Source organism: Nannospalax galili, unplaced genomic scaffold (assembly GCF_000622305.1).
Source record: "Nannospalax galili isolate Female #2095 unplaced genomic scaffold, S.galili_v1.0 scaffold652, whole genome shotgun sequence".
NCBI lineage: Eukaryota > Metazoa > Chordata > Mammalia > Rodentia > Spalacidae > Nannospalax > Nannospalax galili.
The window spans coordinates 2034120-2049957 of record NW_008332152.1 but is presented as its reverse complement, the minus strand read 5'-3'; the positions used below and the strand labels follow the sequence as shown (position 1 = coordinate 2049957).

Here is a 15838-nt window from a genome sequence, read left to right as displayed (position 1 = left end):
TGTGCACTGGGTGGCAAACTCCAACCCCACTTCCTGGCAAAACAGTGATGCAGGCCAATTAAAAACATTCCACACACTTGTTACATACATCCACCTGAGGCAACATGCTGCTCTGTCACCTATGGGGCACCCTGGCACCAGTCAGCGTGTTACTAAGGGGAGACTCAGCAAGGGCCGTGAATGAGAGGAAAGGTGGGCTCACCCAGGAGCAGGCAATATGTACTAGCCTCAGATTGCCACAACAAACCAAAATACCACCCAGGTTGGTTTACCCTATCGTGGAGGTCTCTGCTCCTGGGCCCTTCCTGCAGGCGCTGTGCAAAGAAAGAACTGGCTAGCCATGCTCATCGGCAGTCTCCGCATCCAGTAGGCTGCGGTAGGAGAATCACGGGAGCCCAGGAGTTGGAGATCAGTCTGGGCAACACAACAAAGCCCCCACATTCACCTTAGAGATCAGAGGAGAAAAATGAAATGTTTTCACCATCTGTGGATGTCTATGTAGGAAACTGGAGGAATTCTCCAGGCCAGTATAGGAAAGAGCCTACACTGCCAGTGGTGCTAGGTGGAGTATTATACGCTCTACAAGGGTGACCTGAGCCTCCCGGGATCCATACAGTGTCCCTCACATGGGAAAATCATCTTCCCTCCAGAAAAACAAGACAGAACAGTGTGCTGCTGAAATGAAGTGTGGTTGTACATGCTGGCCATCTGCCTCTGTGTGGCCAGGCTGCCGGCCTCACAAGCTGGGCTGGAGGCCACACACCATGTGTCCCGTGTCCTGTGGATTCACCTTCTTTTTCCAGCCCACATGGAGTGACTGGGGAAAGGCGAGGACCACACCAATGAGGATGACCAGGACACGTCTCAGACGATACCATCCCTCAGTTCATTCAGACCTCCCAACATGAGGCCCAAAAGTAACGAGATGTGCTGGGGCTGAAGAGCCCAGGTCCAGATGCTGCCTCATTTTGACTTACATTTACCGTGTGATTAGGCAGAGCCCAACAGATGGTGGCCATAAGACAAGATCCATGACAAGCAGGCTCAGATAGCGTGTGACCAAGCACAGGTGACGAGGCCAGGAAACAGTTAATCTCCTGGCCTGAAGAGGGCTACAGGAAGAGGCACAGCTGATGGACACCAGTCACACAGATCATAAGCACTAGGAAGGTGCACACACAACCCGTACCTGTGTCTTTACCAACAGGAGCAGGAGCACAGAGCACAATGTTCCAGATCACAGATGCTCCTTGGTGGGAAGGAGTTCACGGCCCAGACCACACTCCACCTGGAGCTACTTGTCACTTTAGAAACTTACAAACAGCACCAACTGGAGGGACAGATGACGAGAGCTGGCTTCATACCACAGGACAGGCAAAGTCCACCTTCCACGGAGGCAGCCACCTGGGGCAGCCCAAGTTGAGGGCTGTGTCTGCTACGCTTATCTGGATAGGTGGCCTCTAACCCCAGCTGGTCCCTCACCTAAGTATGAGCCTGTCAGCTCTACACTGCCCTCCAAACAACAGACCTGGTTCAAGAGCAAGTTCCAGTTACCTATCCTGAAGCCAACAGAGGCATGCCCTCAACTCACAGGTGTGTACAAGTGTGCCCACACATATAGGTGTGTGTTCATACATCCAGGTGTGTACCTAAAATGTGCCCACATGCATAGTCATGCGCACTCAAGCATGCCCACACATGTGCCCACACACACAGCTGTGTATGCTCACATGAAGATGTGTGCTCAAGAGTGCCTCCATGCAGTCGTGTGTGCTCAAGCATGCCCACACATGCACCCACACGCATGGTCATGTGTGTTCAAGTGTGCCCATATGTTCACATGTACTTTATGATGTGAACAAAACAGAGGGCCTTTGAAAACTGAGTTGATTCCATGCATACAAAGTACTGCAACACAAGTTAAAATCCAGCTGTGCAGCATACGACACAGACACAGCTGGAAACTGTATGTTTGTATGACTTTTTCTTTATTTTTTTCTGTTTTATTTTGGTTTTTTGTTTTGAAAAACAGGTCTCATGTAGCTGAGTCCAGGCTGGCCTCAAACTTGATACCCAGCAGATGGTGACCCTGAACTCCTGATTCACCTGCCTCCACTTCCTGAGTGCTGGGATTACAGGCACAGTCACCATGTCTGGTTCATGCACTGTGCAATGCTAGGGATCAAAGACAGGGCTTCCTGGGTGTCAGGTGAGCAGTCCACGCTGAGCCTCAGCACCGTGCATTCTCATGAATCCCCAACCACTCTTGCTGGACCTTCCCAGAAGGGTTAGCCAAGTGATGGAGTCAGCTTTATCTCACAGGTTTTGTTCTGGGTTCAAAGCTTCTACAATTACAATTTAATATCAAGAACAAAGTCGACTTGCTACATCTGACTTCCACCTTTCTTGGAAGGTTCTTGGGTGGTTCTGTCTCTTGGGTGGTTCTTGTTAAGGTTCAGATAGCCCCGCTCCCTCACCAACAGGGCCTCAGGGACTTCTCAAGCTCCTGAGAAAAGGGAACTGAGCTGATAAGCGCCCTGGTCTTTGAAGTTAAGAGAAGCAGACTTTTCTCCACTGTTTGGCCACCACAGCAGGCTTCCCCTTTGATCTCTAAAGATGGCAGGTTTTAACAGTCCCACTCTCCCACTCCCCCCTCCACCAACTTTAAAAATTTCCCCTTTGATCTCTAAAGGGGGCAGGTTTTAACAGTCCTGCTCTCCCACTTCCCCCCCCCACCAACTTTAAAAAAATATATATCTTCCTGCCTTCTGAACCCCCAGAAGCCTCTCCCTTAAAAGGCCCCAGCTCACAACCCTGGCAGACATTTTCCCTACCTAGAAGGGAATCTGTCCCATGTGTTCCTTTGCTAATAAAACTCTATTCCAATGGAGTTTTATCTGTGTCCTGGTGCTTTCTCCCCATCAACCGGATTCATCCATTGGCTATTTTACCTATCAGATGGTTCTTACTTCAAGGGACCTGTACAAGCCCTCCAAATGGACCTCTCCAACGCCACTAATTTGGCTTTCAGGTACATCCCGCCCTTCCTTTCTCTCTCCTCCTCTCCCCAGCCCTCTGCTTTGCTTCCACGTCTCTCCTCTCTGGGGAACACTCTGCCTTGCCTACATCTTCTTTTGATCTCCTTTCCCATTGAATTCCATCACTCCCGGACAGCACTGGTCTCCGGGATGGATGGACCTGCTTCGCTAGCTCAGTTCCCTCGTCCCTGGCATCTCAGCACCCCCTCGCCTCACCATCTCGCCCCCCCCCCATCGCCATGGGCCTGGAAGTCCCCTGTCCTCCATCTTTTTCCCGTCTTGTCCTCTCCACTGCCTGCCTTCCTCACTTTACTCAGGGTGATTTCTGATACCGTTCAGTCCAATCTTAGGTCTCCATTCCTCTGCTTCCTCTTTTAGGCTGCCTCTCCTCTTTCCTCTAACTACTTATGGATTCCCTACACATGCAAATGCTCTGGATCCTTCTCCTCTCTCTCCGCCTCCCATACTAAAGCTTTCTGCTCCCTGCTGAGTGCCTGCCAGCCAGCCACATGTCTGACCTCCCATGCAGGTGCTAAACCTCCATGACCCCAAGGCTTTTTTTCCCTTCCCTCTATTTACCCCCTCCAGGCAGCTGCCAAGATTGCCAGCTTGCCTGCCCTGGGGATTTTTTTTTAACATTCTAATACAATGATAAAAGTTTCCAGCTGGGCCATTCTTAAATTCTCTTATAAATGTGGCTAAGAACCCTTTATGGGGACCCTTTCTCTCCATTTTGACCCAACTAGCCTAAACCAACTAGGCAACTCTGCTGGAGCATTTATAGAATTTCAGGTGTCTTGCCCCATGGACAAACAGAGAATGTTTTAAAAGACTTTTTTTCTCCTAAACTTTTTCTCAGGCAAAGGAGCTCAAAATTTTGATCTTAGGCCCTCTTGGGCATCAAGCAACCAGTGCTGAGGCACCTTTTTTTTTCCCTTTCCCACTATTCGCCCTCTCCAGGCAGCTGCCAAGATTGCCAGCTCACCTGCCCTGGGGAATTTTTCTTTAACATTCTAATAAAATGATAAAAAGTTTCCAGCTGGGCCCATTCTTACATTCTCTTATAAATGTGGCTAAGAACCCTTTAAGGGACCCTTTCTCCCCATTTAGACCCAACTAGCCTAAGCCAGCTGGGCAACTTTGCCGGAGCATTTAAAGAATTTCAGGCGGCTTTCCCCATGGACAAATGGAAAACGTTTTAAAAGCCTTTTTTTTCTCCTACACTTTTATTCAGGCAACAGGGCTCGAAATTCTGATCTTGGGCCCTCTTGGGCATCAAGCAGCTGGTGCTCAGGCGCCTACTTTTCTAACTAGACCTAACCATTTCAAATTTCACTATACACGAAAGGTCACAGGCACTGCTCAGGTGAGTCATATGCTTTCGGACCACGGAACACTGATTTATATGCCCTGTTCCTTCTGCTGCCCTCATGGGTTCCTTTCCAGCATAGCTTGTGTCTACAAATTAAGAGCTCCTGACAACTTGGCTTCACACTCACAGCTACAATGGTTGGTGAGAAACATGGATTCCTTTGGTTTGCTTTTCTGTTTGGGTCACATGAATATCCCAGTCTGAGGGCACTTTCTTCTTTCATATCAAGCCTAATCTACCGGTACCAGGGGTGCCTAGGATTCTCTTGCAATTTATTTTTGTTTTAGTTTCTTGATGATGTCATAGAATAAACAATGCATTTCTAGTTCAGACTAAGGCAATAATGCCAGATCTATACGATGGGAGTTTAAATTGTAACATCGTTTAGGGCCTGTTTCTAAAGGGAATTACTTTGAGTTTTAACTTCTTCTATGGTATATTTACTGGAGTTTTTTGTTTTGTTTTGTTTTGTTTTGTTTTTGGTCTTTTTGAAACAGGGTCTCCCTGTAGCCCCAGCTGTCCTGGAACTCACTATGTAGACCAGGCTGGCCTTGAACTCACAGAGATCTGCCTGCCTCTGCCTCCCAAGTGCTAGGATTAAAGGCGTGCGCCACCACACCCAGCTGTTATATTTACTGTTTTTCAAAGATGATTGTTTTAAGTTTTTACATTGTTTGACATATTTATAGATATTTTAAAAGGAATTATTTTTTTTCTAGCCATTTGCCTTCAAGGTGCAAAGGGAGCTGACACTTTGTGATGACTAGACCTGTGAAGCACATGGAAATTTTCTGTACTCCAGGGCCAAAACCTTACAAGAGACAAGCTACTACCAACACATAGTTACAACAAGGAGAGGTGAAAGTGAGAGGCTTGAGACGCCACCTCTACTGGTCTTAACTCCTCCCCTTTCTACACTGTGATTCTAAGCCTGTTTTCCTCCGGAATAGAGTTATTTCCTCTCTGATACTCAGATGCTCCATGCTTGCTTCTGTTCCTGCCCCATCATTCCCTGAGTGTGCCACCACACCTGGCTACTTTCATGGGGTTTTAACATGTAGTCATTTTGTCTGTCTGCTTCGAAGGTGTTTTAGTCTATAAACCAACCACATTCTCAACAAAGACTATATAACTAAATATGTATATACAGTCAACATAAATTTATGTTTCTTAAAATTAATTTACTTGGTATCATATTAATTTTTTAACCAAAATCTCATATGAACTAAAAATGTTAAATTAACACCAAAATATTTTTTAGGCCAAAATATTCTCTCTTTAATCTACAACATGGTTCCTGGTATTAAAACATATATATTAATTTTAAATGCCTCTCTCCCTATCTCTCTCTCTCTCTCTCTCTCTCTTTCTCTCTCTCTCTCTCTCTCTCACCACCGCCCTTCTGGGCTCTACTAAACCACCACCCTTCTGGGGCTCCTCTTCCCTCAGCCTCTACTAAACCTCGGGACCAACTTGTTCCACAAACTTCCCTCCCTTCTGGTTCACTGCGTTTTTTCCCACTTTTCTCCCATCCCATTCCTTGTACTTTGTCTCCATCTACTGGCTGGTCGCACCACACTCTCATTGCAGGGTTTTCCGCTCCTCTTGCTTGCCTCGAAATCACACATGTGTCGGAAAACCCTTCCTTTCTCTGGATATAGGATGCTATTTCCAGAGATAGGAACACACACTGCTTCCTGTCCAGGACAGGATTGTGCCTTTCCTCTCCCTGATAATCTGATTGCGGGACGCCACCTTCTGGGACTTGGAAATAACTTGAAAACAACTCAAACCCATGCAACAAAAAAAGGACACTTTGTTTTGATGCCTGGTTCTCCTCGCTCTCGTTTTGCATGACCAATGCCAAACCCCTTTTCCTCCTACTCCCTCCCCATCTTTCTCTTCCTCATCGGCTGCGCTTTCCTGCCAGGACTCATGATCCTGCTTCCACTCCCTATGGAGAGAGGATTTTCTTTCTCTCCCATCTGCTCGGTTCTGTCTCTACCTCCTACCTGCTTGCTCGGTTCTTTCTCTATCTACTCTTCACTCTGTACATAATCTGTTGCTATGGGAACCACCCACTCAAAGTCTCAGGGTCTCACCTCTTGCTTGTCTTCTTAAATCCTTAAAACAACTAGGACTTTCAGGTATGATCAGGCCAAAATGCCTGAAGTTCCTGTGCACCACTGCCTGGCCTCAGTACGAGTTAGATAATAACTCTGTTTGGCCAGACACTGGAACCTTAAACTTCAATATTTTGAGAGATTTAAAATTTTTCTGCCATTGTAAAGGTTAATGGTCTAAATTACCATACAGCCAAGCTTCCTTTGGTCTCTGTGCTAATCCCTCCTTCTGGGTCCCATGTTCTTCCCATCAGGTTCTTCTGGATAAGACAGTTTCACGGGATTCCAACCCACCAGGGGCCTCTGCCCCTCCCCCTACCCCCTACCCCTCCACCTCAGCTTTTGATCCTGCCATAGCCGATGAACTGCCTCCAATTAGGAGCCATCCCCAACCTCCTCCTGCTCCCCAGCCTGAGGCACAGCCAAGTCCTCCCCATGCTCTCCCCTTGCTATACTCTCCCTTGCCTCCCTCCCATTCCAGGGCCCAACACATCTCACCTCCTTTCTCCAACTGGAACTCCCTCTCCACGCCACAGTCTTCCCCATCTCCGGCGCCGCTCTAAGTCCATCACCTGCTCTCTGTCCACTAACTCTCCTCTACTTGAGGAAATCCAAAACCTTAAACACCTCCTTGCCAAATATTCCTTAGTCCCCCCATTCTGGCTTCTAGCTCAAATAACCCATTTATCCCTCCTGTATCTACTTCCACTTTGATTCCAGACCCTGCCTCCAATACCCCTGCCCCTGCATCCCCTCATGGACAGGATACCCCTCCCATCTCTCCTACTCTGGCCTCCTCCCAGGACTCCCCTTCTCCAAACCCCTCTCCTATGTCAAGACATACTCACTCCCACACACAGTCTCAACCCCCTGCCCATGGTATCTTTCCCCTCTGGGAGGTGGCAAGCATGGATGGGATGGTCAAGGTCCATGTCTCTTTCTCTCTTGGAGATCTATCTCACCTCAAATGCAAAATAGACTCTTTTTCTACTGATCCTACACACTTCATACAAGATTTTAAATACATCATTCTCACCTATGATCTAACCTGGACTGTACTGCCCCACGTGTTCTAAGATATCCCTCACCACTTTGGACAAGCCCAGCCCGGGATTTAACCTCCCTAGACCTTAACCCTCCACCATCCCACAGTATGTAGATGACCTACTTCTTTGCTGTCCATCTCTCTCAGTCTCCAAGGCCCACACAATCAAACTCCTTAATTTTCTGGGGGACAAGGGATATAGGGTATCTCCAGCTAAGACTCCCCATTCTCTCCCTCAAGTCAAGTACTTGGGGTTCCTTCTCACACCTACATCCCACTGTTTAACTATAGATAGCACAAATTACCTAAGGTCTTTAAAGCCCCCCACAACAAAGGAGAAAATTCTATCTTTCCCAGACATTGCAGGGTACCTGTGCACCTGGATTCCTAACTTTGCCGTCTTTACAAAGCCTCTCCATGAAGCCTCCAAAGAAAACTCCCCTGAGCCTGTTGACCCCTTAGGGCCTCTTACAACAACATTCCACACTATCCGGGAAGTGCTCTTAAAGGCACTAGCTCTGACTCTCCCCAACCTGGAATGTCCATTTCTTCTCTACACAACTAAAAATAAGGACCAGGCATTAGGGATTTTGGGAGAGATGAGGGGGTCCCACTTTTGCCCCAATAGCTTATCTCTAAACAGCTTAATACCACCATCTGGGACTGGCAACCTTGTCTCTGTGCTCTGGCCGCTGCCACTCTCCTGGCTCCAGAGGGACTTAAGCTTTGGGTCCACCCATCTCTGTCCTTTCCCCCCACCAGCTTAAGTAACCCACAAGTCTCTTGCCAATCTAGCTCCCTCTAAATTACTCTTCCATGTCACGTTTCTTAAAAACTCCTTGGTCACCCTTGATTCCTGCCCTCCTCTCAATCCAGCTTCCCATCTCCCTTCCAGTGAACCGCTCACCCACTCACTTGTGCTTGGAAACTCTTCAGGAACTCTCCTACCATGATCCCCAAATTTCCCAGATCTCCTACCAAACCCCACCCTGACTTGGTTTATGGATAGAAGTTTAACTCTCACCCCAACAGTGTCCCACAGGCCATAGTATCTCTCACAGATGTCATTGAGTCAGGACTTCTACCACTTGGAACCACGTCACAAAAAGCCAAACTTGTGACACTCACCAGGGCCCTAATTTTAGCCAAGGACGACCACTTCCTCCAACATCCCTCCCCTCTACACGACTATTTACCTGCCTTCACCCTTCTAAGGAAACTATTCAGGAACATGCTGACAGGATTATTCCCCAGGCTTCTAAAGGCCAAACTCACCACCCACTTCAACCTGGAGATCACGCCTACCTGCGGGTTCACACCCAACAAAAAAGAGTAAAGGAAACCCTCCAGCTGCATTGGTCCTCACCTGGTGAGCCTGTCTACCCCGACTGCAGCCAAGCTCTCAGGACAACCTGGATGGATTCACCTCTCCAAATTAAAACTAGCCAAGGAACACAGCAAGTACCAGGCCCCCAGTATTGGGTCTCTTAAATAAAAATTTCAAGGACCCCTCTCTTAACACCAATCCAGGGAAGAGTTTTCTATTGACCCTATGTCTATTCTTCCCTCTGAACCCCACCTCAGCCATTCCCCACCACACCTACTCACTGTGTTTCTATAAATTTAAAATGAGACAAAGTTAATACATGGATAATCTTAAAATTTCTAAGGTTGCAGCTTAGTCAACTAGTCTAAGGGTGTCTAGTCAAGGTTTATTTAAGGATGTTGCCCAAGTTCTATCTACACAGCACATGGTAATTAATGTACCAGGCTGGTGTAACTAATCATGTTGGATGTTTAATAGCCAGACTCTAAGGCCTGTATTAATCAGGTCAGAGAGACTTAAAGGGACAAATTTTTGTTCCTTGCGCTCCAAGGTCAAGCAAGTTCCAGGGGCTATGGAGCATCTCTTGAAATATCCTGTAACTTTGGGGAGTCACCTGTCCTCTTGTTCAGGGAGGCCATGGAGACCCCAGAAGATGGACTTGAACCAGTGTCCAGTCTGCAAAGAGGAGGGTCAACACAGAGGAAACATTTTCTCCATGCTTCCAAGCAAAGCCCCGGTCAAGCAGGACCTCTAGACTTATCTTCACATAGATGGAACTGGTAAAAGAAAAGCCTGAGGAGCCAGGGGCTCCCCCTAAGCCCATGTGACCCCCGAGGTCCAAATCCTCATACGACCTTAAGAGTAAAAATAAATTGGTTTATTTGAGCCAACAGTATGGTCTTAAACACCCAAAAGGAAAGTATAGCCAAAAAGTCATCAGTATATTTTAAGAGTTCAAGGGATTACACAACCCAGACATTAGACGTAAGTTCTTATGTTATTTAGACAATTGTCTCTCACTGATAATTTTGTTCCTAATAAGACAATGTTACTCAGATGTAAGACTTCAAATCTTGGTCTACAATACTGTAGTGCCCACTTACAGCTAAGGGAGGCAACCCACTATTGTTCTAGTCTAAAAAATTAAATGATGGCTAAGTTTGTTTTCTCTCCCTATCTAGAAGCCTTTGAGAGGTAACTGACACTGAGTCTAGCCACTCCATTTGAAAACAAATCCTGAGTCCATCACTCTCGAGTTCACCCCTGGCAGAAAAGAAAAAAAAAATAAAAATGAGCTATTACCTTGGTGCTAACCATTGCCCCTTGCCTCTTCAGATATTTTCAGGACCAAATCCAAAAACTAACTCTTACTAATTTTAATCAGTTGTTATTTTCCTTCCCTCCAACCTGTCAACCACTGAACCATCGAGGATCCTGCTGAGATGCATGAAGAGGGAACCCCCGCTGTCTGACCAACCCCTAATCCAGCCACCCCCATGTCGACCCTGTGCAGCAGGAAGTAGCAAGACGACAACAGTGTCCCCTATCCCATAACACAAAAGGCTGGAATGTTAAGGTTCAGATAGTCCTGCCCCCTCACCAACAGGATCCCAAGGACTTCCCATGCTCCTGAGAAAAGGGAACCTAGCTGATAGCACCTTGGTCTTTGAAGTCAAGAGAAGCAGACTTTTCTCCACTGTTTGGCCAGCACAGCAGGCTTCCCCTTTGACCTCTAAAGAAGACAGGTTTTAACAGTCCCGCTCTCCCAGTCCCCCCGCCAAACTTTAAAAAAAAATACATCTTCCCACCTTCTGCAGGAAGCAGAAGCCTCCCTTTTAAAAGACCCCAGCTCACGACCCGGGCAGACATTTTTCCTGCAGAAGGGAATCTGTCCCATGTGTTCCTTTGCTAATAAACTCTATTCCGATGGAGTTTTATCTGTGTTCTGGTGCTTTCTCCCAATCAACCAGATTCATCCATCAGCTATTTTACCTATCAGTTCTGACAACCAACCAACCACCCAGCACTGGTAAGACTCATCTCTTCTTTCAAGAAAAGTGCTTCTCTTTGCAGGACGTCTGCTGTTTTTAGACACAGCCAGGCAGGGTAAAGTCTGAGCCAGCCCTCTGCTCTCCCTCATGAACACAAAGATAAATCAGTCCCTGCCCACCACAGCACCATGCGGGCACTTCATGAAACCTCGCTGAATTGGGACCTCTGTCACCAACAACAGTCATGAACTACAACAGTTGAGTGACCTAAGGCTCATCCCCTATCCTTTGACATCTGCCACCACCAGCTGCCCAGGGAAGCTCTCACAGAAGCACAGAATCACCCGGCACAGACGCTCAGCCACTGTCAGGCAAATGCCCTTTCCCACAGAGGCCGGGAGCACAGCAGGAGCTACTCACCAGCCAAGTCCCTGAGTCCCCATGATGGTCTGAATGACGGTCCTCTGGGTTTCTCTTGCTAGGACTCTGAGGGTTTCAGCCCAGAGGTACTTCCAGCCTTAACCACAAACAACCAAAACTTCTCAGGCTTACGCTACCTCCTTAGGGGGCCCTGGGTCACCTAAGCTCTCTGGCCCTGATAGCAAGGACATGGAGGCACTCCAAGCTCAGCTTCACCTCACCCCCAATCCCCCCACCCTCCACCCCCCACCCCCACTCACCAGGATCAGGTTCCAAGGAGACTCTGCAAGGCAGTACTGGCTTCTGGAGGAAGCATCAGAGAGCAGTCTCAAACCTGGGCTCCATGGAGAGCAGTCAGCAGGACAAGACAGGCTCTTAGTGAACCAGAGACAATGGAGAGTGAAGACCAAGCACACTAGGTGGGTCTTGTCCTAAGAGACAAAAAGAAGGTTGAGATCCTCGGATCGGACAGAAAAGTCAATGGGGACATGTACAGGCCAAAGCCGAATGGCGGGTGGCAGTGGCTGTCACTCTGCCCTGTGGCCCAGTAGGGGCCATGTGCAGTGTCTAGACACTCCGGAGCCTGCAGTGGGCATCTTGCATGCCCTAAAGGGACACTAAGATTTCAGGCCTTTGGAGGGAGGGAGCCAAATGGACTTCCACTCCACAAAGATCCTGGCTCACAGAGGCTGACTTGTGCCAAACACCAAGTATCTTCCTGGGCACACAGCTGCCACAGGAACAGGATATACCCAGAGCTGCCCTCACAGCAGGGCAGGGAGAGGAGAACAGAACATACATAGAGTCTTCGTGAGAGAGCGCGTTATAAACCTGCATCCTCATCTGAAAAACGCAGACAACAGATTTTACTCCACAGTAACAGGAGAGTCAGGGTAGCCAGGCTGTTTAAAGTGCTCAGTGGTACAGGAGCAGAGAGTTCTCTGAAGTCGGCCATGTCCTGCCCCTCCTCAGCACCCTTCTCCTTTGCTCACACAGCCCAGAGCCACTGCTAGCCGATTCCCACAGCTAGAGACACAAGGCCATACTGGGCATGCAGACCAGACAGCAGGCCCAAACCCTTCTTTACACACAGAGGCTTGGTTCCCTCTGCCCTCTGCAGTGAAGACCCGAGGGCCCAGAAGAGCCTTGTGCCTTGTTGCACACCCCACAAAGCACAAGAACTAGAGCTCTGCTCCACAGAGCACCAAGCGACACAACGGAGGGGCCTCTGGGCAGCTGTGCCTGCGCCAACACTCTGAATTTCGGCCCCTTCCCTGCCTGGCTGGTAACAAACTGAACTCCACGCTTAGACCCTGGCAAGTAGTCCTGCTGTGCTCAGAACACACCACACTTCCTGTGTGTTCACTTCCCACCCCCAACACACACACACACACACACACACACACACACACCCTTTCTTCCCATGATTCCCCCAGGTGCTAATCCTGGATGTCACCAAATCCCTCCACTTCCTGATAGTTTGGGCTGTTAGGTTACAACACTCACCATGGTGTCCCCTAGACCCCTTGGACAGTGAGAGGCCCTGGGCCTCACAATATTCTCCTACCCCTGAGGCTTTCCAAATGTCCAGTTTCCAGCACTCCACACCAGACCCTATCCCTGTATTTCGTCATCCGCTCAGTACTGGTGACAGCTAATAGACAGGCTGTGGCCCAGGGCCATCTGTAGGTTGGCTCCTGTCCTGCCTCCCTGAGAGTTAAGACTCAGTGTGTGGACACCAAGCTGACCCCCAGAGGCTCTTCTCCCAGCTGTTTCCTGGCCCTTGGTTGTGAACAGAGTCTGAGTTCTGGTCCCCACACTGAGGTGCACCGTGCTTAGCTCACAGGCTTCTTTCTATAGAGCTGTGACTGACCAGGCACGACACTTGCACTGGCCCAGTCACTCCTCAGCCATGCCCCCCACCCCCGCCCCCACTGCCGGCCTGGGTGGAGCCTGACTTTAGTGTATTCAGTTTTGTTTGGTGCAGAGCACTGGCCTGCAGCAATGTAACTCAGCACAAGTGAATGCCCACGGAGCAGATGCTCCAGCATGTGTGTGCACCGTGGAAGCCGTGGAAGGCGGCTGCTTACGGTCCAGTCGGCCAAAGCTGCCGTGAACATCTATGGCACTTCAATTTGAGAACAAAGGAGGGTTTTGGGCCATATAGTTAGGCAGCTTCCAGGAAGTCATGGTCATCACCAGAAAAGGCATGAAACTGGTACCTGGTTATGACAATCCTAATTGTATTTGAGGGAGGAGTAAGACAGAGCCTCACTCCGTAGCCCACACAGATCTAGAACACATGATCTTCCTGCTACAGCCTCCTAGGTGCTAAGATAACAGATGTTCTCTACTGATGAGAGGAGGGTATATTATCTAACTTTATAATTTTTTTTTTTTTGGTATTTTTGAGACAGGGTTTCCCTGTAGCCCCAGCTGGCCTGAACTCACTATGTAGACCAGGCTGGCCTTGAACTCACAGAGATCCGCCTGCCTCTGCCTCCAGAGTGCTGGGATTAAAGGTGTGAGCCACCACACCTGGTATAATCATCTTAAGTTTAGATTATTTTGCAGTTTCCTTTGTTTTACTTAACTAGGTAGGTACCTTGAAATTATAGCCCTAGGATGCTCAAAGATGTTTTATGACTCTATAAAGTCTCGAAGCTCTGTGATGGTTAGCACTCACTATGTCCTAGTATTGATATGAATGTAAGTTAAGGGTATGGAAAGTTCACAAAATGGTTTAGTAAGGCACCTGGTCTGAGAAAGGTATAGATCAAACATGTCAGAAATGTAAGCATCTACTGATGATATCTGATTTTATAAACTGATAAATGCCTGTCTGACCAGGTTCCAGTCCAATTAGCCTAGCCAAGTTGTAGATCAAAAGGCAGGAGATGTCCTGACCCAAGCCTGGGATATCTATATTAAAAACAATGTTGGCAGAGTGAACTCAGGAAGGAATTTCCTAACATGGCCCATCATGAAGAGAAACACAGGGCTCAAGTTTTATCCTGGTTTGTCTCTCCATTGCTGTGACAAAACACTCCGACAATACCAACTTCGGGAGGAAAAGGTTTATTTAACTCACATATTCTGGGTCACAGTTCATCAGGGAGCCCAAGATAAGAACTCAGGGCAGGAACCTGGAGGCAGGAGCTGGAGCACAGGCCATGGAGGAATGTTGCTTACTGGCTTGCTCCCCTGACCCCCTGTTCAACCTGCTTTCTTATGCAACACAGGCCCACCTGCCCAGGGGTGGCACCACCCACAGTGGGCTGGGCCCTCCCACATCACTCATCAATCAAGAAGATGCCCCACAGACGTGGCCACAGGCCAGTCCTATGGAGTCCCAGGGGTGGCACCACCCACAGTGGGCTGGGCCTCCCACATCACTCATCAATCAAGAAGATGCCCCTCAGACGTGGCCACAGGCCAGTCCTATGGAGGCAATGCCTCAAGTGAGGCTCCCTCGACCCAGATGAATCAAGTTGACACTCAAGCTGTCCAGCACAGGTGCTAATCATAAAATGACATAAAATTAACTATAAAACCCTAATCTGTACCACAGATCAGGGTCCCAGAATCTAATAGCTGCCTGCTGCTTCTGGGGCCTCATGCATGAGCAGGAACCACCGAGCTCCTGACTCTGTCCTGGGTGTGTGCTTGGTGTCTTAGCTGCTTGAGGATCGTTCTATAATGTTACCACGCCTGGTTCAAATTTGTGGTTTGTGATGGTTGTTAATGTTACTGTTGCTGCTTAAATAAAAGTGGGTCTCACCACACTCTTGGCCATATTTTTGGCCCAGAAAGTTAAACTGTCTACCACAAGCTGGAACTCTGACCTGAACTGTGAACCTGAATTCTGAACAAAGGGATCTGTTTTGTCGACAGCACCTGCCAGGCAGACGTTTTCTGGGTCGTATGAAAAAAGGTAAGGGGCCACCTGAGCCAGGCTTGACCACTGTGGATGAGCCCGTGGCTCATGATCCTTCACTAAAGGGCTCTAGGAATAACACAGCACCCCAAAGGAGGAGGGCCCAGGAACAGAAGAGAGGGCCCACCCCAAGGTCACACAGCAGTCCCAGCTGTGGCCTCAGTCCTGATGACCCAGGACCCACTGCTTGGCTGAACTGTGTGATAAACTTCGGCTCTCCCAAAGCAAGAGGCCATGCCCACATGCCCAGTTCCTGTCAGCAAGCACCTCTGGATGGCTGCCAGCTGGTCTCAAGGAGACTGGTGGACTTCTGAGACCATTCTGCATAGGGGATGCCATGCAAGTGCTGCATCCTGGCAGCCATTCACCCCTTGCAGGAAGAGAACAAAAACATCAAAACTGGGCTGGAGAGACGGCTCAGTGGTTAAGAACACTGGTTGTTCTTGCAGAAGACCTGGGTTCAAATTCCAGCACCCACATGGCAGCCAACAACTGTCTGTAACTCAAGTTCCAGGGGATCTGACAGCCTCTTCTGACCTCCATGGGCATTGTACAACATGGGTGCACTTACCTACATGCAGGCAA

General features: G+C 48.6%; 1 protein-coding gene across 7 annotated transcripts in view; it reads right to left on the bottom strand.

The window, feature by feature from the left end:
* Window positions 1-15838, bottom strand: part of Agpat3 (1-acylglycerol-3-phosphate O-acyltransferase 3) — a 144410-nt gene that overhangs the window by 90689 nt on the left and 37883 nt on the right. For 3 of the 7 annotated variants that reach the window (XM_017796709.2, XM_029560779.1, XM_029560778.1), the window contains exon 3: window positions 11577-11747. The exons of 1 other annotated variant lie outside the window; for it this stretch is intronic. The gene's annotated coding sequence lies outside the window, so the exon portion shown is untranslated. Of the gene's footprint in view, window positions 1-1189; window positions 1210-11316; window positions 11414-11576; window positions 11748-15838 lie in introns of those variants that run through there. 3 more of the 7 variants (XM_029560780.1, XM_029560781.1, XM_008827388.3) reach the window with 3 other exon arrangements.